General features: G+C 41.9%; 1 protein-coding gene across 1 annotated transcript in view; it reads left to right on the top strand.

Moving 5' to 3' along the window:
* The first annotated feature begins 994 nt into the window (after window positions 1-994).
* LOC126184680 (organic cation transporter protein-like) overlaps window positions 995-24,754 on the top strand; it is a 230,848-nt gene continuing 207,088 nt past the window's right edge. The window contains exon 1 of the mRNA XM_049927171.1: window positions 995-1,132. The gene's annotated coding sequence lies outside the window, so the exon portion shown is untranslated. The remainder of the gene's footprint in view (window positions 1,133-24,754) is intronic.

Here is a 24,754-nt window from a genome sequence, read left to right as displayed (position 1 = left end):
GTGTGCTGTGTGGTGTGGGATCCGCATCAGGTGGGACTGACGGATGACATCGAAAAAGTACAAAGAAGGGGAACTCGTTTTGTATTATCGCGAAATAGTGGAGATAGTGTCACAGACATGATACGTGAATTGAAGTGGCAATCATTAAAACAAAGGCGTTTATCGTTGCGACGGGATCTTCTCATGAAATTTCAATCACCAGTTTTCTCCTCCGATTGCGAAAACATTCTGTCGGCACCCACCTACACAGGGATAAATGATCATCACGAGAGTGAAACGGTAGAGAGACAGCTTGAAGGTGGTTCATTGAACCCTCTGCCTGGCACTTTATTGTGAATAGCAGAGAAATCGCGTAGATAAATGGCAGTGGTTCTATCACGTTTCCCTGGTGCGCATTCGAAGCACGCAGTTTTGCATTCAGGGTGACTGGTTGCGTTTTGCAATATTTAACTTATATGCATAAGTTCTGAGAAAAGAGAATACAACACTAAAATGTCGCCGATCGTGTGTTCTCGTAACTGCCGGGACGTGAATATGATGCGGTGAAACACGTCAAAAGAATCTCTTTATCTCTTTTTCATGTTTCCCTGCTCCTACATCATCCACCTACTCCCTCTTTCTTGTACTCTGCCCCCCTCCGTCCCTCCACGGCCCCTTCCAGCCGCTTGCCATTCCTACAGTGTGTATTGGTATCTCGGCCGTCCATCAGTATTCTGTTAGCGCCACCCCGCCTCGCAACTCAAGGACATATCACTTGAGAAGTAATCTTATATTTACGTCAGGCTTAGCACGAATGTAGGAGGGAGCTGCTGCGTGTTCGGCATGCTTCAGTTCCCCGGGGATGCACCGTACCTTCCGCGAACACAGACGTTCCCAGTCGTGGTACGCACTGCCTGAGCGATCGCCGCTTACGTGGAAAACCCGCGCCACGTGTAGTTGCGCGGGTTCACCTAGCCGAGCCCGAGAGAAAAAAAAGGACGCTTGAATTTAGCGCGCACGCCCATCATTACGACGGCTGAGAGGGGATAAGGGCATGGGTTCCCCGCTCCGCGGCTCCCCGTTATATATCCCGCACTTCTTCCTATCTCTGCAGACGCCACACGTGATTGGAGGAGAGCGGCTCGACTCTCAGGTATGATCCACGGTGCAAATCGTCATTCAGTACTGAGTGCAGTTACAGTGGGCAGATCTGCGCTGCCGATAGTGCTTCGTTTTAATGGAAACAGTGTTTACAATGCTTTTTCACAGTCGACGTGGTTGTGATTTATTATTTAAATGTGATGTACATACCGAAATCACAGAGCGGTGAACGGTAATTCAACAATGTAGAAGGCGGGATTCCTGGACATTGTAGACAAATCCAAGGGACGGAACTCATACTGTCTGTATCAGATGAATGCATTAACCCCGTGTCTCAGCGCTGCACCACGTCGTTTGAACTGTTTATTGTGATGTGACATTAATTTACTTACTTTCAGGACTTTCTAACAAAAAAGAAGCATAACTGATAGTGAGTATGTCGTTATTGTTGTTCTGGCTAAGAAAATTAAGGAATATTTCAAGTGTATGAGCCACGAAGATTCTATCTGAGATGTGATAGGTGTATAGAGCCCTGTTTTGTTAGAACGCTCCAGTGACACGATACACAGGTATAAGTGATATTTGTGCCTTTCTGTTCTGAATTCAGTGCCACAGTTTGTCGGGACATGTCGAATCGTCCGTAGTCCTGTTGAAGGAACCATCTGGCATTCAACTGTATTGCTTTAGGAAGACCATGGAAAATGTACATTCTTATGACTGAAGCAGGATTTAAACTCAGTTTTTCTCCCATCCGCGGTTATTACTGTGTGTGCGGTTAAATTTTCAGAAAATTTCGTTGAAACTGTTTTAAACTTGTTGGAGGTTGTTTATGTGTATAGAAATGCAGATCTCGCAACCCTCTACCAGATTTGTGACTTGTAAGAGAACACTTTAAGAAATCTTTAATTATTGACGTTACATACGTAGTACGTTGATTGTGTTTTCTACTAGTTCGTTGAAATGGTCCAGATGTTAATTAGCTATTAGCGCACCAGTTTTCAAAGTAATTGCAAACCAACAAAGCGTGGTATTAGCCACTGACAGATAAATGATTTTAGTCAAACGTAAATAACGCACGAGGATCGCTGTGAACACTTTTTGCGCGGGCAAAATAAGCATTTCGAATCGACTTATTTCAATTAGAGAATGCAGATAACCTCAAAGCGCCGTGAAAAGTTACTTGGACACGAAGCGCACTGTGAATCTGCAAGTCTGTCCGTGCATCACAGGTGGAGAAAACCGTTTCCAGACAATCCCACAGCGGTCATGAAGCGAAGAACCTGGGAATCTCGTAGCAGCTGCATCTGCTCTTGTCTCCACGGTGTTATTACAGGATGGTAACTTAGTTAAGTTTAATGCATAAATGCACAATGTAGGCATACAAGTTGCAACGAATGTTATAATTCATTTTCTACTACGCTTCATAATACATTAATCATGCGAAACAAACATGAACAGATCGTACTAGACTACTACATGAAATACCTTGTTACGTAAATACTTGAAAACGCCGTCTTGGTTAACTTGTAAGTCGTGGGGTAATCGCCAGTCGATATCTAAATAACAGATTCCTTGACGGATAGGATGAGGCCACTAGACTTTTATTTGTGAGGGCAATAGAAAGCTCCTTTGTATCACACCGCGGTACGAGATGCAGAAACTCTTCGCACTCGTATTGTGGAAAGCTGGGAAATTACATGCGGTACCACAACGATACAATATCGCAGCCGGCGTTCAATGTGATGGCGAGCTGATCTGATTCGTGTAGCAATGCTAACGAAGGACATTTTGAACATTTGACGTAAGCAAGAGTTTCATGTCGTTTTGTTTCTGTGTGTCTTATGTGCTATGAAGAGTTGTAAAAAACGAGTTCTAAATATAGCGTTTCAGGACCCTTTTAAAATCATGTATTTTCTTCCCATACAAGTGAGGAATCTGTATTGAAAATTTCGCTGCACCTTTTTCTATCCTCTGCGTACATAATGAGCAATCTGGGGCAGTGGTTAAGGCACTGAGAGGAACGAGGTTCAAATTCCAAATCCTCGTCTGACAGTCTAGATTTCGGTTTTTTCTGACTTCCCTAAAATGACTAAGGCTGCTTCCACCGCGGGGTCCTATTAAAGGTAGATTACCTTCCCTAACCTTCCGAAATCATTATTTCTGTGAGTGTATACATTAGAGATAGGACTTCATGTGCGTAACCTACTTTTGTAATGAAATGAAATGTCGCGTGGCTAGGGCCTCCCGTCGAGTAGACCGTTCGCCTGGTGCAGCTCTTTCGAGTTGACGCCACTTCGGCGACCTGCGCGTCGATGGGGATGAAATGATGATGATTAGGACAACACAACACCCAGTCCCTGAGCGGAGAAAATCTCCGACCCAGCTGGGAATCGAACCCGGGACCTTAAGATTGACATTGCGTCACGCTACCGGGGCCGGACACTTTTGTAATGAGTACTAAAGAGTATCACAGGCTTACATTCTTAGTTCCGATAAATCACCATTGATAATACTCCTTTACGAACAAGAAATGGAGAAGTTTTGCAATTTAGTTCAGAACGTTGATGCACAGTCTCATGGTTACAAAGTACACACCACTGACTCTCAAACTGATTTGTTCTCATGATGAGGAGGAAAGATTCTTTCGGGGAAGTGATATTCCACCAGAGGTAACTCACAGACTTCACTAGCCGCAATATTTCGAACTATGCTGAATCTACACTGCTAACTCTACAGAGATGTAAGATAAATACTCCTTTTTCCATAGCTTTGAGCTATTAACATATTATAAGCTTTTATTTTTGGCGCTGTAGTAAAGCACTGCATTATTTTACAAGATCAGTAACGTAAGTACATCTGCATCTATACACTGCAATTCTCACCTTATTGCTTGGCAGAGGCTACATTACACTACTTTCAACCTACTTTTCTCAAAGTGCGCATGGGAGCTCCCATTACTTTTATTTCATCGCGATGGTCATTCCTCTCTATGTAGGTGGGGGGAAACAGAATATTTTGTTATTCGGAAGAGAAATGAATTGTTTGAAATTTCATGAAAAGATTTCTCCGCAATGAAAAATGGCTTCATTTTAATGCTTGCTAGCTGAATTCGGTTCTCATATCCCTGACAATATCTCCCCCATTCAGCTGTCGCACGAAATGAGCCGCCCTTCTTTTAACTTTTTCGATTTTGTCTGTCAGTCCTACCTGCTACGGATCCCAACACACACCGTAGCTATATTCAAAGTACATAGCGGATTTGTTGCATCTACTAAGTGTTTTGGCAATAATACGCAGTTTTTGGTTTGCGATCCCTAGATCTGTAGCTGAACCGACAACTCCTGCAGTTGTGTCGTTGATAACGTAGTAGAAATGAAACCGAACCCTCTTAGGACTCACGTGGAGTACATCATACGTTTATTGTCCAACCTCAACTGCCATTTTTCGCACGATTCATATAGCTTCCCTAATTCATTTCATAATTAGTGTTGATCTTCTGTTGACTTCATTAAAGGAAACTCCACTGGATAATCGGGTGTGGCGGCTAAAAAAAGTCGTTCCAGCGTAGAGCTAATGTAACTGCGCAATCCTCCGCATCTACTCAGATAATCTAAAAGTTTTCTAGGTACGGCTCTGTGTCATATTGTAAAATAGCACTCAATGAATAAAAACCGACATTAACGGCTGGAACTAGTTTCATATCTTATTCTATCCACCATGATAAAGGTTTTTCATCATTTCGACGTGAATGCTGGAGTGTATCTCAATGCCAGTCCACGGTCGATTTTTGGGGACGCGTTTCACAAAGCAGAGTTAATGACCTGTTTCTAAGGACCTGAAAGTCTTCCCTCGCAAAATAAATAGCTACCCGTAGTAAATACTTCTCATATATCTGCGGCTAAGTGATAAATACTCCCTGAGGCGGTATACATGGAAAATAAGCGGCAGGCGGTGTTCACGTGCGTCAGGAAGGCGCTGTGCGGTTGGTTCACCTTGGAATCAGCTGGCATGTGGTTCTGCTCTGCGCTGGTGACGCAGCAGAGAGACGCTACAGATGCCGTGCCACCGCAGAACCAGCTTCGAAGCGAAGGTGGTGCCCCTGTTCTGTCATAGCTTGGGTAAGCAGCCTTCTGACACACCGCAGGGCCATTTCACCCTCATCTCTTTCGTGTGAAGAAACCAAAAGTAGACGTCAGGGGACAGGCACATTTCTCCAAGTTAATATATAGTCTCGGTGGCGATCACTAGAATTCCGATCGAGGCAGGTCTAGCTTAAGGGGAGTAGGACGTCAAACGGGCCGGCTTGGAGCAGGAGAGGCATCACAGGACATTTTAATTTCCAGTGTCTATACTTTTACAAATAAATTCATAAAACTTTGTGAGCATCACCAGGAAGGATTAAGGATTCACACTCATTGCAGTGGGTGGAAGTACGAAAACATAACAAAATAAAATTTTTTTTTACGTGTGAAATTTCATCATTTTTTCACTTACTAATGGCTGCATTTGTTGCTATAGGTACACTTTTCTTCATAAGTTAGAGCGATTCTTCGATGAATTTTGCGCAGCATACATACCATACTTACAGATGTATGAAACTCTAGAATTTATTTAATTTATGAAAAAACGAATGATCTGTTGTATTTCAAACTTCATGTTTAGAAAAAACACAAATTTTGTAGTTAATTACCTCAATTTTTACCACAGTTTTTAATAGATTTGGAAAATTCTAGAGTTTCATACACCTTTAAGTATGGTTTGTATACTGTGCAAAATTCATCGAACCATCTCTCTTACTTATGAAGAGAAGTGTACCTATAGCAATAAATGCTGCCATTAGTAAGTGAAAAAAATGATGAAATTTCACATGTAAAAAAAATTACTTCGTTATGTTTTTGAACTTCCACTGCTATGAGTGTGAATTCTGAATCCTTTCTGGTCATGCTGACAAAGTTTTATGAATTTATTTGTAAAAGTATAGAAAATGTCCTGTGGTGCCTCTTCTGCTCCAAGTCGGCCCGTTTGACGTCCTACCCCCTTTAAAGTAACTAATTTTCTTCGTGAGTGTTACAAAGACAACTATGTTCCTTTTGTTTTTATTTTTTTGCTGGAACTTCAGGAATATGTGTTGTGACGGAGGCTGTAGAGATAGTCATCTTACTTCATGTGGCTACAGCATTTCCTTTACTTTTACGTATTCCCGACAACTGAGGGCTGGAACAGCGTACGATGTTGTTTGTTGTTGTGATCTTGAGTCCGAAAAGTGGTTTGATGCGTCTCTTCGCGATAGTTATTTCGTGCAAGTTTCTACATCTCTGGATGTCTACTGCAACCTACATCCGTTTGAACCTGCTTATTGTGCTCAAGTATTGGTCTCCCTCTTCAATTTTTACCTCCTCTTTTCACAGGCGTTCTCACCTCCGTTACCAAATTGACAATTCCTCTGTGTCTTTGGACGTTTCCTATCAATTAATCTCTTTTTCTTACAAGTTGTGGCATTAATTACTGTTTCCTCGAATTCGATTCAGTCCGTACTCATTAGTTAACTAACCTAATCTTCAGTATTCTCATGTAGCACTGCATTTCAGAAGTTTATATTCTCTTCTTGTGTGAACATTTTATCTTCCACACGCCAATCCAGAAAAATACTTTCAGAAAAGGTTTCCTAAAATTTAATTTGTATTCTATGCTGACAAATTCGTCTTTTCCAAAACGCTTTGCTTGCTGTTGCCGATCTGAATTTTAAATCCCCTCCGCTTCGAGCAATCACAGTTACTTTGCTGCCCAAACCACAAAATGCGTCTGAAATGGACAAAGGCGATTTCCTACCACAACTATCACTTACCTAAGCTTGTTAGCCGTCTCTCATTACCACGATGTCGACAGGTTTGTCAACCCCAAATCTTCCTTCCTTCTTGCTGTTGGGTTTATGCTTGTATGTTTTAATTTTTGTATGGTCTTTATTATTTCTGTTTGTTGTGGAATGGAATACGTGAACATAAAAATCACTTTGGGTGACGAGAAGCCAGTGGTTTCCCAGAGACCATCCAGACATTTATTTGAATTGATCGAAGGAAGCAGAAAATTGAATTAGAATTACGTACTCCCCCTCCCCTTCCAGTACCATTACAATTCATTGCGCCACGTTTTACAGGTGCTCCAAGCACCTGCAAAACACTTAATACTGAATACCCTGGACAGTCGCGAAATGACGTGTAGGATTTCACTTGATAGGGTACCGAGCGAGGTGGCGCAGTGGCAAACGGGAACTCAGACATCCAGATTTGTGTTTTCCGTGGTTTCCTAAATTGCTTAAAGCAAATGTCGGAATGATCGCTCGAAAAGGACACGAGATGTTAAAGCCTAATCTTTCCTCCGTTTTCATTTCCTTTCTGATGAACAACTAATCAATGAAAATTATAGCGATGGTGCTCACTGAGATATCCGAGGCGTTGTTAGTTCGCCTCTGACAGCTGTACCTGAGCTGAGCGTATCGATTCTTTTCCATTCGGGAAACCCCAACGAGCCGTATGAAACGGGTCTGTTAAAGTAGCGTACGCAAACTAGTCCCTGAATAACCGGTTATACGGAAATTTATGTTTAAGCTCACTTGATAGCCTTCTCAGAATTTATTTATTTTATTTATTTAACCTGATCTGATTGGGGCCATCTGGCCGTCTCTTACATCGGACCAGGTTTTCACACATTTAGCATCTTTTTCCCATCATAGTTACCTAAGAAATAACAATTTTAATATGACAAGTAGTGTTAGAAAGAGCTGAGTGTCCACAGAGAAGGCGAGTGAATAATACTGACTATGAACGAATAAAGTTAATACTGACAATGCTTCTACTAATGCTGTTGCTATTGCTACCGCCACAAATAATGACAATAATGATAATAATTGTAATAACAATGACAATAATGACAATAATAAGAGTGACAGGTATAAAAAGAATTTATAGTCGTACAAAATAGATGTTTTCTGATACAGGGAGATATGGGGAAAGGGAATTTAAGGAGGTAGCAACAGCTAAGAATAGCGGGAAATGAGAAAGATATGGTTGGAAAGAAGGATACACAGAGGTTACGAATGCGTACCGGAACAATGGTAGTTGTTATTGTTGTCTCATCAGATATGTCATTAACTGTGATATACATTTCTCTAGCATAATGCGGGAGGTTATTACAGAGTCAAGTTTCTGCTACTGAGGAAGAGTTCGAGAAGTGGCTGAACGATGGAGTGGGACAGCAAAGGATTTTTCTGTGCTGGGAACGGTTGTTTCTGCCGTTTCTGTTCAGACAATAGCGTTAAGGTCGAGGAGAGGTGTGGGGGACAGTGTATGTTGATAAACAGAAGAGAAAACAGAGTGTGTGGAAATATCTGCGCCTGTCTGCACCCAACCAGGACAGCTGTACATACGATGATGAAGTATGATCCAAAAGTCGAACATCACAGATATAACAAACACAAGCATTCACAATCAATTCCAGGGGCCCTGAGCGTTGCTGAGACAGATGTTGCAGGCTAACATTGCTTAATCAATAATTGGAAGTATAAGTGTTTGTACCAGTTTCTTTTTCAGGTAAAAAGGGAAGAGCTTTTTACATTTTTTAGGACACAGTGAGATACTGATTACTTTCAGTTACGTAGGCCTACTTAGTCCAACTTAGATTTTCATCTATTATTACTCTCAGGCTCTTTGCTGAGAGGGAAAAGTTATCGATATTTGATATCAACAATTTGAATTACATTCCTAGTATAGGACAGAAAAATCTATGTTCATAATAGACTGGAGCTTACAACACAGTTTAAGACTGTGGTGTAAAGGCTAGGAACGATGTTTTAGGATTTTTTTTTTGTAATCGCACATTTCACCAGACGCAACTATTAAAAAGTGGTAACAGACCCGTTATCTTCATGTTAACATGTAATCGCAGCTGAGACTTCAATAAGCACGTCATATTTGATATAATAAGGGCAAAATATTTGTGAATGGATTATTCACGATGTATAGTTTGACTATATAGTTGTTGCTAGAGAAAAAAGAATACAATTAGGAAGAAAAGTAATATATTCCTGTAAGTGACAGAAATCAGACTTCCAGTGCATTGTTCTTAATCTGCAGTAGGAGCTTATCTCTTTACCCGCCTACTTCCAACACACCTGTCAGCTGATGCTTTTTCAGCTCTCGGAAAGACAAATCTTGGTAAAGTTCTATCAGTGTACTTCCGAAGACCATTCCGATATGAAAGAGAATCCCTTTCACTAGAGCGCTTTGTAAATCGGTCTTAACTACTGAAGTGTAGTTCTCATTTCTGCTTAATCCAGTCCTAAGAAAATGAGTTAGGATCTTGAGGTTAGTCCAGGTTTTATTCGAGCAGATGTCGGAATCTGAATGAAACGTAGACTCAACTGTTGATTGTAATCCTTTAAAACTGCTTCACAACTACGACGATGCTGTATTCACTCTACATCTTCCTTCTATGGACATACTACTGGTACAAACCTTACGCTACACCTCACTCGATGGACGTGAATCATAAAAAGTTAGTTCCGATAACTGATAGAAGCCGCGATCGGAGACAGGACAGACCAAAGCACTTCAGTAACGCTCAATTAGAGCTCCATAAAACACTGGTCAGCCATAACATTATCGATCTACTATCGATACAAACTCGTCCAGGCAACAGCAGCGTCACCTGGCGAGGAATGACTGCGAGTCAGACGCATGCACGGTGCATATAGTATCAGTGAGTGTGCTGTTCGTGTGTAGAATGGGGAAGGCGCGCGATCTATCTGAGTTTGACCGAGGGCAGATTGTGATGGCCCGGAGGTTCGGCAGGAGCGTTTCGGAAACTGCAGGACGTGTCGGGGGTTGGAGGAGTGCTGTGATGCGTGTCTTCAACACTTGATGAAGCCAAGGTGAAACCACGTCCAGACGTCATAGGGTTGGGCGGCTACCCCTCATTATAGATGTCGGTCGTCGTAGGGTGAGCTAACTGGTAAAACAGGACAGCAGGCGAACTGTGGCGGAACTAACATCAGACGTTAACGCTGGGTGGAGTACAAGTGCGTCTGAACACACAGTGCACCGAAATCTCCTAACAACGGCCCTCCGCAGCCAACGACTCACGCGTGTGCCAATGTTAACGCTATGACTTCGGCAATTTCGACTGAAATGGGCACGTGACCATCGGCACCGGACGTTGGTGCAGTGGCAGAGCGTTGCATGGTCTGATGAATCGCAATACCTTCTTCACCATTCCAGTGGCAGAGCGCGAATCCGTCGTCTTCCAGGGAACAGCTCCTAGACACCTGTACAGAAACGAGCTGACGGCGGCTCCATTATGCTCTGGAGAACATTCACGTGGACATCCACAGGTGCGGTGGAACTCATGCAAGGTACACTGGTTGCAGACAGTGTACACCCCTTCATGATGATCATCTTTCCCGACAGCAGTGGCATTTTTCAACAAGGTAATGCGATATCACACGCTCAGGAGTGTGATGGAGTGGTTCATGGGACACAGTGTCGAGTTTCATTTGTTGGGTTGGTCCCCTAAGTCGCCAGAACTGAATCCAATAGAACACACCTGGTATATGATTGAATGTAGCGTTTGAGCTCATCACCCCCCTCCCCGGAATTTACGGGAATTAGGTGACTTGTGTGTACAGATGTGGTACCAACTCCCTGCAGCAACCTACCAAGACCACGTGACGACGTGTCGTCGCTGTTATCGGTTCCAAAGGTGGGCGTTGGTGGTCACAATGTTCTGACTGACCAGTGTATGCGTGCTACGAGCAGCTGAGGGGAATGCGGGCCACAGGTACAAAGGAGAAACCACCACAGTCTCGTCAGAGAGGAAGAAAATATGCACTCAGTTTTTCACGCATTCCGGAGGCCTTGCTTTTCAACACTTCTTACAGCGTTGTTCCGAAGTGACAGGAGAATGTTTTCGCAGTTTAAAGAGAGAAACAAAAAACGAACTTTCAGTAGCGCCAGGAATAATTACCTTGTTTATCTCTAATCTTCTGTGCTAAAACGAATAATAACAATAAATAAAATATTTACAAAAACGTTTTACATATTAGGAATTTTCAAGAAAATTATTATTTAAAAAATGAGTTACTTATATTTCTTTCCTTGTGGGAACTGTTAAAAAGTGATGCAAAGAATTTCAATATTCGGCAGAGTATAACTTCTATAGATGTTTATATTAGCTGAAGCACTGAGATCAGTCAGCGGATACCTGGGGCAACAACACGTCACTGTATTGAGTGGAACTGTCGTGCAGACACAGTTGTAGTTAAACCATATGCCAAGTTCCCATCATAGGTTGAATACCGGAAGAATACAGTTTGTCAACGAAGGAGGTTACTTACAAGATATGTAGACACCCTGAAATTTTGCGCAACGGTGGCGGCTCGTGAGTGTACATTCTGGGTGTTCACAAATTTTTAGAATCAGATAAATTTGAGAGTGTGTACTTAATAGCATCTGCTGTATAACATTTATGCTTATCAACAAGTTTACTATAGACACTGCCAATAACAGTAATGGTTCAAATGGCTCTGAGCACTATGGGACTTAACTTCTGAGGTCATCAGTCCGCTAGAACTTAGAACTACTTAAACTTAACTAACCTAAGGACATCACACACATCCATGTCCGAGGCAGGATTCGAACCTGAGACCGTGGCGGTCGCGAGGTTCCAGACTGTAACGCCTGGAACCGCTCGGCCACCTCGGCCGGCACAACAGTAACAATAATATGATGCACAACGCATCTGACAAGAGAAAGAATTGTTTTTGTGGAATTTTGTTGTTTTATACAAAGTTAAGTACAAATAGTACCGTTTGTGGCAATAACGAAATAATGTGTAAGCTTTTGCAGCTCTCCATTTCGCATTTTTGCCTAAGTGGGAGTTTTCGTGTTTTCCGTTTTTTCAGACAAATGTACAAAATCCTTAACAGATGCGTTAGTTCACGAATTCACTTCCAGGCTGAAAATCAGACATTCTTACGCTGCACTCACACAGCAACTTGTGTTAATGGTACGCTTCCTTGTTAACTGTTCGCTTGTAGTTACCCTTATTTGATTTCATCACCCTCTTAATCAAAGCACTGCTCTCAAAGGCCCTAGTGCCAGCCGCTGTGGACGAGCGGTTCTAGGTGCTTCAGTCCGGCACCGCGCTGCTGCTTCGGTCGCAGGTTCGAATCCTGCCTCGGACATGGAAGTGTGTGATGTGCTTAGCTTAGTTAGGTTTAAGTAGTTCTAAGTCTAGGGGACTGATGACGTCAGATGTTAAGTCCCATAGTGCTCAGAGCCATTTGAAACATCAAAGGCCTTAGTTCCTTCGCAGTTAACTTTTCCTGACAGTTTACTTTTCCGTTCCAAGAACGAGATTTTCACTCTGCAGCGGAGTGTGCGCTAATACGAAACTACCTGGCAATCTAAAGCTGTGTGCGGAACGAGACTCGAACTCGGGACCTTCGCCATTCGCGGGCAAGTGCTCTATCGAATGAGCTACCCAAGCACGACTCACAGCCCATTCTCACTGCTTTACATTTCCGTTAGCATTTAAAAGAGGTTCAACATCGTTCCTGTTTACACTGTCACGTAAGCCGATTCCCTGATAGTAAACAACCAATTTCAAACACAAAATGCGTTGGTGGAAATGATTAAACTCAAATGGTAATGTCTGCCAACATGATCACTTGACTACAATACCAATGAGACGCTGAGATCGATAAGGGCGTAAAGCACACCACTGTCTATTCCACTTTTAAGTGAATATCAGAGAATCCTGTGATACAGCTTTTCGTGAATTAATATATAATTATACGAAGTGGGTCTGTAGTACAGATAAACCTGACTCACCATAAGATCAACAGACTTCAGAAGTATGAATAAATGCTACAGTCTCGCAATCGACGCTGATATGCTTTAGGCCCTTATGATTCTCAGTGCCTCAAATGGCAAAATTCATAACTTAATATGCTGTATCTCATTCAGCATCACACAAAACAGGTTTTCTGTCAGTACATCTTTAACATGAACTGACGTCTGATCGAACTTTACTACAATATATACCGAATGAATAAGCTTATCTGAGGGGTATGCTGTCATCTAGCAGGATTTATGCCAAGCTAAAGGGGGTTAAAAGTCAGCCGCGTTGTGCTAGCTCCTGGTGGCACTGGCGTAAACTTTTAGTTGAATGGCAAGGGCTAGCTGTGCACGTCGTGAACCGTGCACATTGTTTATCAAATTCGTATGTATTTGGCCTGCAAGGCAATTACGTCACGCGAGTTGCGCATACCAAAAGCCTCTTAAACCGTACACGACTGAGAATGTGCTCGCATCCCTGTTGCCAATTTTCACGATGTCTGGAGGAGCAGTAGTGCGATAGATTTAAGTGCCATATCTATGAAATTGCAGCATCTATGATACGTCTAACAACTTTAAAAGAAGGTGTCGAAAGTTATGGAGTTCGTGTGCACTTGTGCTCTTACACAGGAGCTGCTACTGCTGCCCAAACGTATGGAATAAACAGAGGCATTGGCGTCTGCTGTGTAACAGTACAACAGCACGTGAACACCCTAACTTTCGACACCTTGCGGATTTATTTTTTTTCTTTGAATGCTGTTAAATGCAACATACATGCTGCACATTCTGAAAGATACGGCACTTAAACTTACCGCACTATTGCTGTTCTAGACTCCGTGAAACTTGGCATCAGGGTCGCAAGCATCCCTTCAGTTGTGCACGTTTTAAGGAGCTTTTGCGCATGCGCAACTCGCGTGGAGTAATTGTCTTATGGGACAAATACAAACGGATTTCATAAACAATGAGCACAGTTCACGATGTGCACAGGTAGCCTTTGCCACTCAACTAGAAGTTTATGCCAGTGCCACCAAGTGGTAGCACACTGTGACAGACTTTTATCCCTACTTCTTCAGCATAAATCCTACTAGATGATAGCACGCTCCTCAGATATGCTAATGCACTCACTATATAGTAAAATTAAACTGGACGTCAGTACACGTTAAAACTGTGCTGACAGTAAACCTATTTTATGGATTTCTGAATGAATTATAGAATACTACGTTATGAATTTTATCATACAGTAATCATAAGGGCCTCAAGCACATCACCCTCGATTTTGAGAGTGTAGCATTTATTCATACTTCTGAAATCTGTTGATCTTATGGTGAGTCAGGTTTATCTGTGTTGTAGGTCCACATTGTATACATGAAAATTCACAGAAGGCTGTATTACTGGTTTCTCTGGTATTCACTTAAATATGGGATTGATGGCGGCGTGCTTCAGGCTCTTATAGATCTCAGCGCCTCATTTGTATTCTAGTTAAGTGACCATGTTGGTAGATATTACTACTTAAGTTCAATCGCTTACACATCGCTTATGTTTGGAGTTGGTCGAACTATGTTGAATCTATTTTAAATGCTAACAGAAAAGTAAAGCTGTGACAACGCATCGTGAGTCGTGCTAGGTCAGTCGGTGGAGCACTTGTCTGCAACAGGGAAAGGTCCCGAGTTGGGGTCTCGGTCCGACACACAGCTTTAATCTGCCAGAAAATTTCATGTTAGTGCACACTCCACAGCAGAGTGAAAATCTTATTCTGGGAACGTAAAAGGAAATTACCAGGAAAATTTAGCCGCAAAGGAACTAGGGCTTACGAGAACAGATCCTTTGATTGAGGGAGTAACGAAATCAAATAAGCGTAACTACTAGCGAACATTTAACAAGGGAAGTGTACAGGTTAGCACAAGTTGTTCTGTGGGTGCAGCGTAAGAATATCTGATTTAAAAAAAAAAAAAAATTGTTCAAATGGCTCTGAGCACTATGGGACATAACATCTGAGGTCATCAGTCCCCTAGAACTTAGAACTACTTAAACCTAACCAACCTAAGCACATCACACACACCCATGCCCGAGGCAGGATTCGAACCTGCGACCGTAGCGGTCGCGCGGTCCCGGACTGAAGCGCCTAGAACCGCATGGCTACACAGGCCGGCTCTGATTTTCAACCCGGAAGTAAATTCACGATCTAATACATCTGTTAGGGAACTTGTACATTTGTCCAAAAAAATGGAAAAGCGCAAAAATTCCCACTTACGCAAAAATGCGGAGCGGAGAGTTGCGAAAGCTTACACATTATTTCGTTATTGCCCTAAACTGTACTTCATTACGTAAAAAGCAACAGAATTCCACAAAAACAATTCTTTCTTTTGTCAGATAAGTGATGTATCTTATTATTATCATTATTATTACTGTTGTTATTATTGGCAGTGGTTGTATCAATTTGTTGATAAACATAACTGTTATATAGCAGGTGCTATTCATTTAACACTCCTGAATTTATCCGACTCTAAAAATTTGTGGACACCAAGAATGTATACTCACGAACAGCCACCGAACAGAGGGCACTGAACATATACAAAGAACATCGCGGGAGGTCACACCTTGTCCGACTCACAGCAGAGCGTCACAGGGGCGCTCAAAAATTTTAAATAGTATACACTGGATGAAAGACATCTAACGCCTTACGGAAAGCTGCTTAGAAGATTTCTAGAAACGGTTTTTGGGACAGAATGTACGAATGTTCTAAATCTCCTACGTATCTGTTCTGTAGAGAGAATGAAGATTAAACTAGATCAGGGGTCTCCAAACTTTTTAGTCCGTGGGCCACATTGACTCCTCCACAAAGGCGTAAGGGCCAAGATCTACCTAGTGGAATTAAAGCATCCCAGCACTCCATGATCACCGTAATGTAAGGCTAAAAGAAAGATGAAATCGCAAAAATCTAAGGTTTTGGGAATAGCTAGCACTGAAACGAACTACGATTTTTATTTAATTACATAATTTTGATTGGTGGACGTACCTGACCGAAATTCTGACGTATTTTATTCTGGCGAATTTCACCGACAAAAAAGTATGTCACTGCACATTCTTCACGAAAGCGTCCTGCAAAGTTAACGAAATCTCAAAATCATTGTTAGCATCACTATTACTGCAAGACGTAACAGAGGTAGAGTATGTCAACGCGTTGTTATTTCAAGCGGCGCAACAAGAAGTTTAGTTATGTAGTCTTGTAGGGAATAGCAGAGCCAATGTCGCGGTGTATCGGTCGCGATAGGCCTCGAAACTCAATTGTTGGCAGTATAGGTACCTCCTCAAATATTTGGCGGGCCAAACACCGGGGATGTCCGGTCAGCTAACGCGGCCAGGTTTGCCGGCCCTCGCGGGCCCCTGAACTAGATTAATAATAGTTCACATATAGGCATGTAACCAACACTTCTCCCACCGCTGCAGTCGTGAATGGAATGAAAAACTTTGATACATTACACAAGAAAGTAATCCTCTGCCGTGCAAATTACAGTGATTTTCAGAATGTAGATGTGGACGTAGACATTCTCTGTGCGTTTATTAACTTTCTCTTGACCTGCATGTCAGGTGCTTTTTATTGGCTATTCAGTGTGTACCCCATAATTTGTATTTTATTGTATATGCGCGAACCGTAGATTTCTCTTTAGTGAACTGGATTTTGTACGTCTCAATTGGTGGTTTTTGTGATGATTTGTGAGGATGTTGTTTGATTTGACTGACAAAAATTACCAGCTTTCCAGGTAAGAGTTTCTGTTTCTTTTAGTTTATTTTTTTATTTCTTGCACAGATTTGCTTTCGTGTCTTTCATTAAATGCGTTACAGCTACATTACAGAAAAACAGATGTATCATTACTGTGCGCTGGCCGCTGGTGGCCGAGCGGTTCTGGGCGCTTCAGTCTCGAACCGCGCGACCGCTACGGTCGCAGGTTCGAATCCTGCCTCGGGCATGGATGTGTGTGACGTCCTTAGGTTGGTTAGGTTTAAGTAGTTCTAAGTTCTAGGGGACTGATGACCTGAGATGTTGGGTCCCATAGTGCTCAGAGCCATTTGAACAATTTTTTTCATTACTGTGCTATTTTATATGCGACCACAACCAATTCAGAACCCATCAATCGGAGCACTGCTATTTGATAATCGTGAAGTTTGTCATACTCTGTACTTTATCTTTCATTTGTATCACTATGAGTTTGATCTATAATTGTATGTAAATCTGTAATTTTTTATAAAAAAATAGTACTAACCCCCACCCCTACACACCTATGCACACACACTGTACAGTAGTAGTTGTTTTTGTTGTGGTACTCCGTCCTAAGACAAAAATGTTCAAATGTATGTGAATTTCTAAGGGAGGTCATCGGTCCCTAGTCTTGCACACTACTTAAACTAACTTATGGTAAGAACAATACAAAAAGTCATGACCGAGGGAGGGCTCGAACCTCCAGCGGGAGTAGTCGCGTAGTCCGTGACATGGCGCCATAGACCGCTCGGCCAGTCCGCGCGGTGTCCTAAGACATGGTATTCCGTCCTGTGCAAGTTCTTCATCACTGCATATGTACTGCAACCTAAATCCGTTTAAACCTGCTTACAGTACACAAGCCTTGGTCTCTTTCTACAACTTTTATCCCCCACACTTCCTTCCACTATCAAACTGACGATTCCTCGATCTATCAGAATGTGTCCTATCAACACATCCCTTCTTTTAGTCAAATTGTATTACAAATTCGTTTTCCTGCTCACTTCAGTATTTCTTCACTAATAAGCCGATCTACTAATCTAATCTTCAGAATTCTTCGGTATTACCATATTTCAAAAGAGTTCATTCTCTTGTTTGAACTGTCTAATGTCCACGATCCTCACAAGGCTACAATACATACAAATACCTTCAGAAAAACATTCTTAACACTTAATTTTGTATTCGGCACTCGAAAACTTCTCTTTTTTCAGAAACGCTTCTCTTGGTGTTGCCAGCCTGTACTTTATATTCACTCAACTTCGGCTATCATGAGTTATTTTTCTGCCCAAATAGAAAAACCCGTCGACTGTTTTAATGTCTCATTTCCTAATGTAATTCTATCAGCATCACCTGATATAATCTGACTACATTTCATTACCCTTGTTTTACTTTTGTTGATATTGATGTTTCATCTGATTTTCCAAGTCCTTTGCTGTCTGTGAAAAAATTAAAATATCGCCGGAAACCCTTAATTTTTTTATTTCTTCTTCCTGAACTTTAATCCTCTTTCCAAATTTCTTCTTGGTTACCTCTACTGTCTGCTTAATGTACGTAGTGAATACCTGTCTAACTGCATTTTCAACTACTGACTTCCTTTCATATCCTTCGACGCTTGTAATTGTAGTGTGGTTTCCGTACAAGTGCAGATAATTTTTCACTTTCTGTATTTTACTCCTGTTACCTTCAAAATTTCAAGTAGTGTATTCCAGTGAATAATGTCAGAAGTTTTCTTTAATTCTAAAATTGCTATAAATGTAGATTTGCCTTTCTTCAGTTTATCTTATATGTCATAAAATCAGTATTCTATTGCGGGTTCCTACATTTCTCTGGAGCCCAGACTGATCGGTTTCGACTTCTCCAAGCTTTTCCATTCTTCTACAAATAATATGAGTCGGTATTTTGCAACCATGAGCTACTAAACTGATGATTCGGTAATATTCACAACTGTCAGCATCTAGAATTGAAATTGTTACATTCTGCTTGAATTCTGAGGGTAGTTAGCCTGTTTTACGTTTTTTGGGTACCTGTTCTAATGGTTTTGTCAGGGATGGCTCTCTCAAAAGTCTCAGTAATCCTTAGGGACTGTCGTCTACTACAGGGATCTTGTTTTAACATAGGTCTTTCAGTGCCTTATAAAAGTCTTCTCACAGTATTATATCTCCCATCTAACCCTCATCCACTTCCTCTTCTCTTTCTATAACACTGTATTCAAGGTTTCTTTCCCCTTCGCATAGACCTTCAATATATTCCTTCCGACTTTTAGGCTTCCTTTCTTTGCTTAGAACAGGATTGCTTTCTGAGCTCGTAATATACATGCAGATGCTTCTCTTTTCTCCAAAGACCTCTTCATTTTTCCTATAGACAGAATTTCTCTTTCCCATGGTCATTCATGTTTTTACTGCCTTACATTTGTCATCTAGCCATTCCTGCTTTGTCGTTTTGCACTTATGGTCAATTTTTTTATTTTTACTCCTTACATCAATTAAATTCATTACATTATATTTAAGGCCAAAAATCAGTACTACTTTTTTCTGCCTCGAATCCCGGTTTACATACAGTTACAGAGCAGTCAGTCTTTCTTATTACAGCTGTGAATAATATCAATTAACATTACTGCAGAACTGAATCGAGCCGGCACTTCGTGACTGAAGTAAGTCAGTGACCCTCGACAAGTGAGTCACGGAACGAACCGAGCGCAGCTGCATCCAACCACGGGAAAAGTAACCAAGGAGGTCAGGCTTCAAGCTTTTCCGGTCTATTAGCAAAAGGAATGTACAACATTGTAGTAACCAGAGCACAATTATTCAGATTCAGCAGCATGACAGCCGTGCGTAGTTGCCTGTAATTTTCCGTTCGCACACTGGGAAAGCTGTGGAAGGTCACGCTCCAAACATAAAATTTCCGTCGGATGCTAGAGGAGCGTGCGAGCTCCTTTTTGCTGCGCAGAAAGCGTTAGCCTGTTGCCGGGAGCAAGTCGCTGACACCTCGCCGACGAAGGTCAAGGACGGCGCCGCCGCCGCTGCAGACCCTCTGTGCATCATTCAAATCGAACAGTGTGGAGTGGCTCTGCGCACCTCTGGCGCTTCCTTCCGAGCCCTGCAACCGAGAAGGAGACAGTTACCGTAGTCATCACGGCTCTTTTCTTCCGGTGACTCTCGGGGATGATTTTTCATCGCAGAGGATTCTGTAACATACCAAATTCGAAATAAATTTTTGCCTTATCAAGAATACTTCAGAGTTAATGACAATAACGATGGTCCATATAAAGTAAGGATAAAGTAAGACAATAAATGTGTATTTATTATTTATTTGCGACAACACTGAAACGTTCCTTATTAAATACGGTAGTCATTATGCCGTGTTTATTACGCTTTTACTGTACAATTATAGACTTGATGCAGCTTCTGATGAAGTTCTTGACCTTTCACAAGCGATGGCTGCCTGATAGTTGTACTGAATGACAAGTATCTTTTTTTTAAAAAGCCAACGGTATTTGTCTGAAAAATTGTACACTAGCAGAATGAATTTCAAAAAATGGTTCAAATGGCTCTGAGCACTATGGGACTCAACTGCTGTTGTCATAAGTCCCCTAGAACTTAGAACTACTCAAACCTAACTAACCTAAGGACATCACACACATCCATGCCCGAGGCAGGATTCGAACCTGCGACCGTAGCGGTCGTGCGGTTCCAGACTGTAGCGCCTTTAACCACTCGGCCACTCCGGCCGGCCAGAATGAATTTATTTATAGTATTAAATAAGTTATTGAATCGGGAATTATTGTTAATCAATTTAATCGAAGTAACTTAGAAGAGCACGGGAACGGTTAACTAATTTCCATAATTTATTTTGGACAAATGTTACAATGAATCTTTCAACATCGCCAACAACGATTTTCACTCTTATTCTGGTACAAATAAAGTAGTGCTTAAACAGCGTGTCGCAGTTCCGTTAGGACACTGGCTGTGTAAAGTAAAACTCATGGATTATGTTCACAAAATCCCTATGTTTATTCAAAATAGTCGCCTCTGAATAAAAAAATGGTTCACATGGCTCTGAGCACTATGGTACTTAACATCTGAGGTCATCAGTCCCCTAGAACTTAGAACTACTTAAACCTAACTAACCTAAGGACATCACACACATCCATGCCCGAGGCAGGATTCGAACCTGCGACCGTAGCAACCGCGCGGTTCCGGACTGAAGCGCCTAGAACCACTCAGTCATCGCGGCCGGCTCATATTAGTGTCAGACACATACTGTAACATTCGCGGCCACGGCCAGAATGCCTGCTGCATTCTTGAATAAATCATCCAACTTTTCTGAACTTGTAGAGCTTTGTTTGTCTGTACATATACATTACATCTACCGATTTCCTATTCGTGTAATTTCTTCATGGTGCGTCTTTTTTTTTTTCTTTCTTAGAGTGTAACTTTGGCTGTGCATTTGTACATAACTGCAGTCGCTGATAAATGATACGCATTCTCCACTGGAGTTGCCGCAATTTACACGTCTGATATTCGAATAAAACTTAACTATTGACTATTGACTCACATTTCTGTAACCATTATGTAAGCTCACCGTACAAAGCAGTAGTCACCTCACTCAGCCGCTCCCCCTTCCTCGCCCCAACCCCCCCCCCCCCCCTAGTCTCTTTGGAGCGCTATAGATTGGGATTGTTACCAGACGCAATTAGATTTGTCGGTGTGATGACCTGAAAGTGTAGCAGAAATGAGCTACCGAGTTTGGACACGCTCGTAGCCACACAGACATTGAAGTTGCCCGATTCGTTGGTGTATCAACGCGGACGGTCCAACGTGTGTACAAAGAATGATTTATCACTCGTAGCAATGTAGCACAGCGTAAAAATGGTGGTCATAAAAAGATCATAACCGACAGGAACCGGAGATCGCTTTCAAATTCGACAAGAATTGTACAGTCAGTGAATGCATGTCCATTTCAAGCAGTTTCCAAGAGAAAATGGCCGGCCGGTGTGGCCGTGCGGTTCAAAGCGCGTCAGTTTGGAACCGCATGACCGCTACAGTCGCAGGTTCGAATCCTGCCTCGGGCATGGATGTGTGTGATGTCCTTAGGTTAGTTAGGTTTAAGTAGTTCTACGTTCTAGGGGACTGATGACCTCAGTAGTTAAGTCCCATAGTGCTCAGAGCCATTTGAACCATCCAAGAGGAAATGGCGAAGGTAATGGCATGCAATAGACGTTTGGAATCGGTTACCTCGCTGAAGGCTCATAGCGGCACATAAAGCTACACATCTGCAATGGGCCACATAACATGGAAACTGGACTTAAGGTGACTGGAGGCGTGTAGTATGGTCCGAAAAGTCGTATTTCTGTTTCTTTTCGAATGATGTTGCGGCGGACCAATGCGGTATTCAACTCGCAATGTGTGGAGGATGTAGTTCAGGCCAGACATGGCTCTGCGATGTTTCGGGGCTGTTTTTCGTACCATGACTTAAGCCAACTCATTCAGGTAACCGTGAACATGAACCACGATGTGATAAGAGAGATGTCAATAACTACCGACCCGTTTCACTGCTGACATCATTTTCCAAAATTTTTGCGAATGTGATGAATTTTAGAATAGTATCTGACCTTAGCAACAGTAATGTCCTCAGTAATTCACAGTTTGGGCTTCAGAAGAGTTGCTCTACTGAGAATGCCATTTACATGTTCACTCACCAAATTTTACAAGCTTTAAATAATAATATAGCACCGGTTGGTATTTAAGGTTGTCCTTAGCACAAAAAAGGTTGTACAATCCTGCAAAAAACTAAAATCACTTACTCACTCGGCGGTGGCCGAGCGGTTCTAGGCGCTTAAGTCCGGAACCGCGCGACTGCTACGGTCGCAGGTTCTAACCCTGCCTCGGGCATGGATGTGTGTGATGTCCTTAGGTTAGTTAGGTTTCAGTAGTTCTAAGTTCTAGGAGACTGATGACTTCAGAAGTTGAGTCCCATAGTGCTCAGAGCCATTTGAACAGATAGCAAAGTAAAATTTGAAAACAAACTGGAATAGTTTCTCCTTGACAACGCCTTCTTTTCCGTAGAAGAATTTCTATTACCGTAATATGTAAAAGGTGGTGAGTGGGAAGTACTAACTTATATCTGTATGTCCTCTTTCATTTTGAAAAAAATTAAAAAAACTTAGAAATGCTCAGAATGTAACCAATGTACATATTAATTCGCGATGTGAATGTAAAACGACTCGTTCCACATAATTACGATATATCGTTCAAAATGATCCATGGAGCGTGTAAATAACTAATTAACACTTTCAGCAGTGTCAGTGACAATGTGTTGTCCTTTCTTCTATATCTTCATTATGAGTATGCTGTGTGCATCCCAGTCTTCTAAGATGAAAACAGCATTGTTCACAGGACTGTATACATACTGTCCTGGTACAATGAAAACTTAAGCAACAAATCGAACCTCGTCCGACCCAGTAACTCATGCGATCCTAATCTCATAGAATATGTATGAGACTTTTTGGAGCATCAGTTCCGCAGTTTTCTAGCTCTGAGGGATGTAATCAACTGTGAGTGACTTCATCTGGATATGATGACTGTCCTTAAATTGTTACAACAAATGTTATATAGTGTCGTATACGTCTATATGAAATAACCTTTCACGAAGCAGCCAAGTGAACGTACAAGCGCTTTGATGCCTCTTCCGGTCAAAACTCGAAATCCTTCCTAATGATCATGCAACCTATCAAATACAATGAACCCTTCCTTTCCCTTCCCACATCAGAGCTCTTTTCTTCGCTTTTCCTTACCATTCGTGAGGCAAGTGTTGCAATCCATACCTAAGTTGTCTTACATCTTTGCCACTACATCCTTTACAACCTCCCAACCCCCACCAAGCCCAATGCAAATCCAGAGCTTTACCATAGATCAATAGTCGTCCAAAACCGAAGTAATACGTTTACCATCAGCATTAGAACGGGCAGGACTTCTTGGAGATGCAGTAGACCTGTTCTCAGCATCGCAGTAATTAATGCTCTCTGTCGCACACCAACATTTCTCTCGCTAATATAACGTTGAGATGGGTTGCATCAACCTTCGCCAGTAAGTTTAGTAAAGAGGAAGAGTGTGCCCAGCGCAGATTGGATTACACTTGGGTAGATAGCACTAAAAGGTTAAATCCCTTTCAATCACAAAAATTGAAGAACGCTTTGTTAAATGATCCAGTAAGCGAAAATAAATTAGTTGGTGTTTGGATGAGGGTTCTAGCACTCGTTATCCCAAATCACTCACTCACACACACACATACACACACACACACACACACACACACTGACACGCATGCAGCCACACTAAAAGCATCTTCAGTTCACAATCTGTGGTTAAAAAACGTTGACAGAGGAAGGCTAAGCTAATACTGTGAAAAGCGTGGCTGGATGAGGACTGTACTTAAAGGGTATAATAAGCCACGCGTTTTGTAATACACTAAATCCTCCATCCTAAAAGTTTAGGCCAATGTCTAGGGAATATAGAAAAAAATTTAAATTTTTACCACTCTTAGTTAAAATCAGTGGTGGCCCCAACCTAAGTTTGATACTTCTCTCTTTCTTTCTCTCTTCATTCTCTTAAAGTGTGTTGTACAGTGATTTGTGAACCAGGAGGACTTTTATATTCGCGTGCTCATTTTACCACATTCCCACGCCCTGGGCTAACAGCAGAATGATATGTGTTCCCCTTACCATTGTAGCAGAAGTGTGTCTTGCATGTTTATGTTCAGTTTTTGTGCTGGGTAAATCACTTGTAATGCATTTAGTGCGCTAAGGAAACTAGAGCATATGACACAATTTTTTACATTGATGATGACTCATCTGTTCCTTTGCTTTCGGGATCCTTCTGCACTATATACAGTAAGTTAGTTAGGAAGGCAAGTCTTGGTAACCCACTGCAGTAAAACTACCGAACAGCCAAGGGAGCCCCGTTGCTTAATGCTGTCAGTTTATACAGGGTTATTCATAAGTATCTACAGGGTTTCAGAAGACGACTTCGCG

Source organism: Schistocerca cancellata, chromosome 4, assembly GCF_023864275.1.
Source record: "Schistocerca cancellata isolate TAMUIC-IGC-003103 chromosome 4, iqSchCanc2.1, whole genome shotgun sequence".
Lineage (NCBI taxonomy): Eukaryota > Metazoa > Arthropoda > Insecta > Orthoptera > Acrididae > Schistocerca > Schistocerca cancellata.
This window is presented reverse-complemented; position numbering and strand designations above follow the sequence as displayed.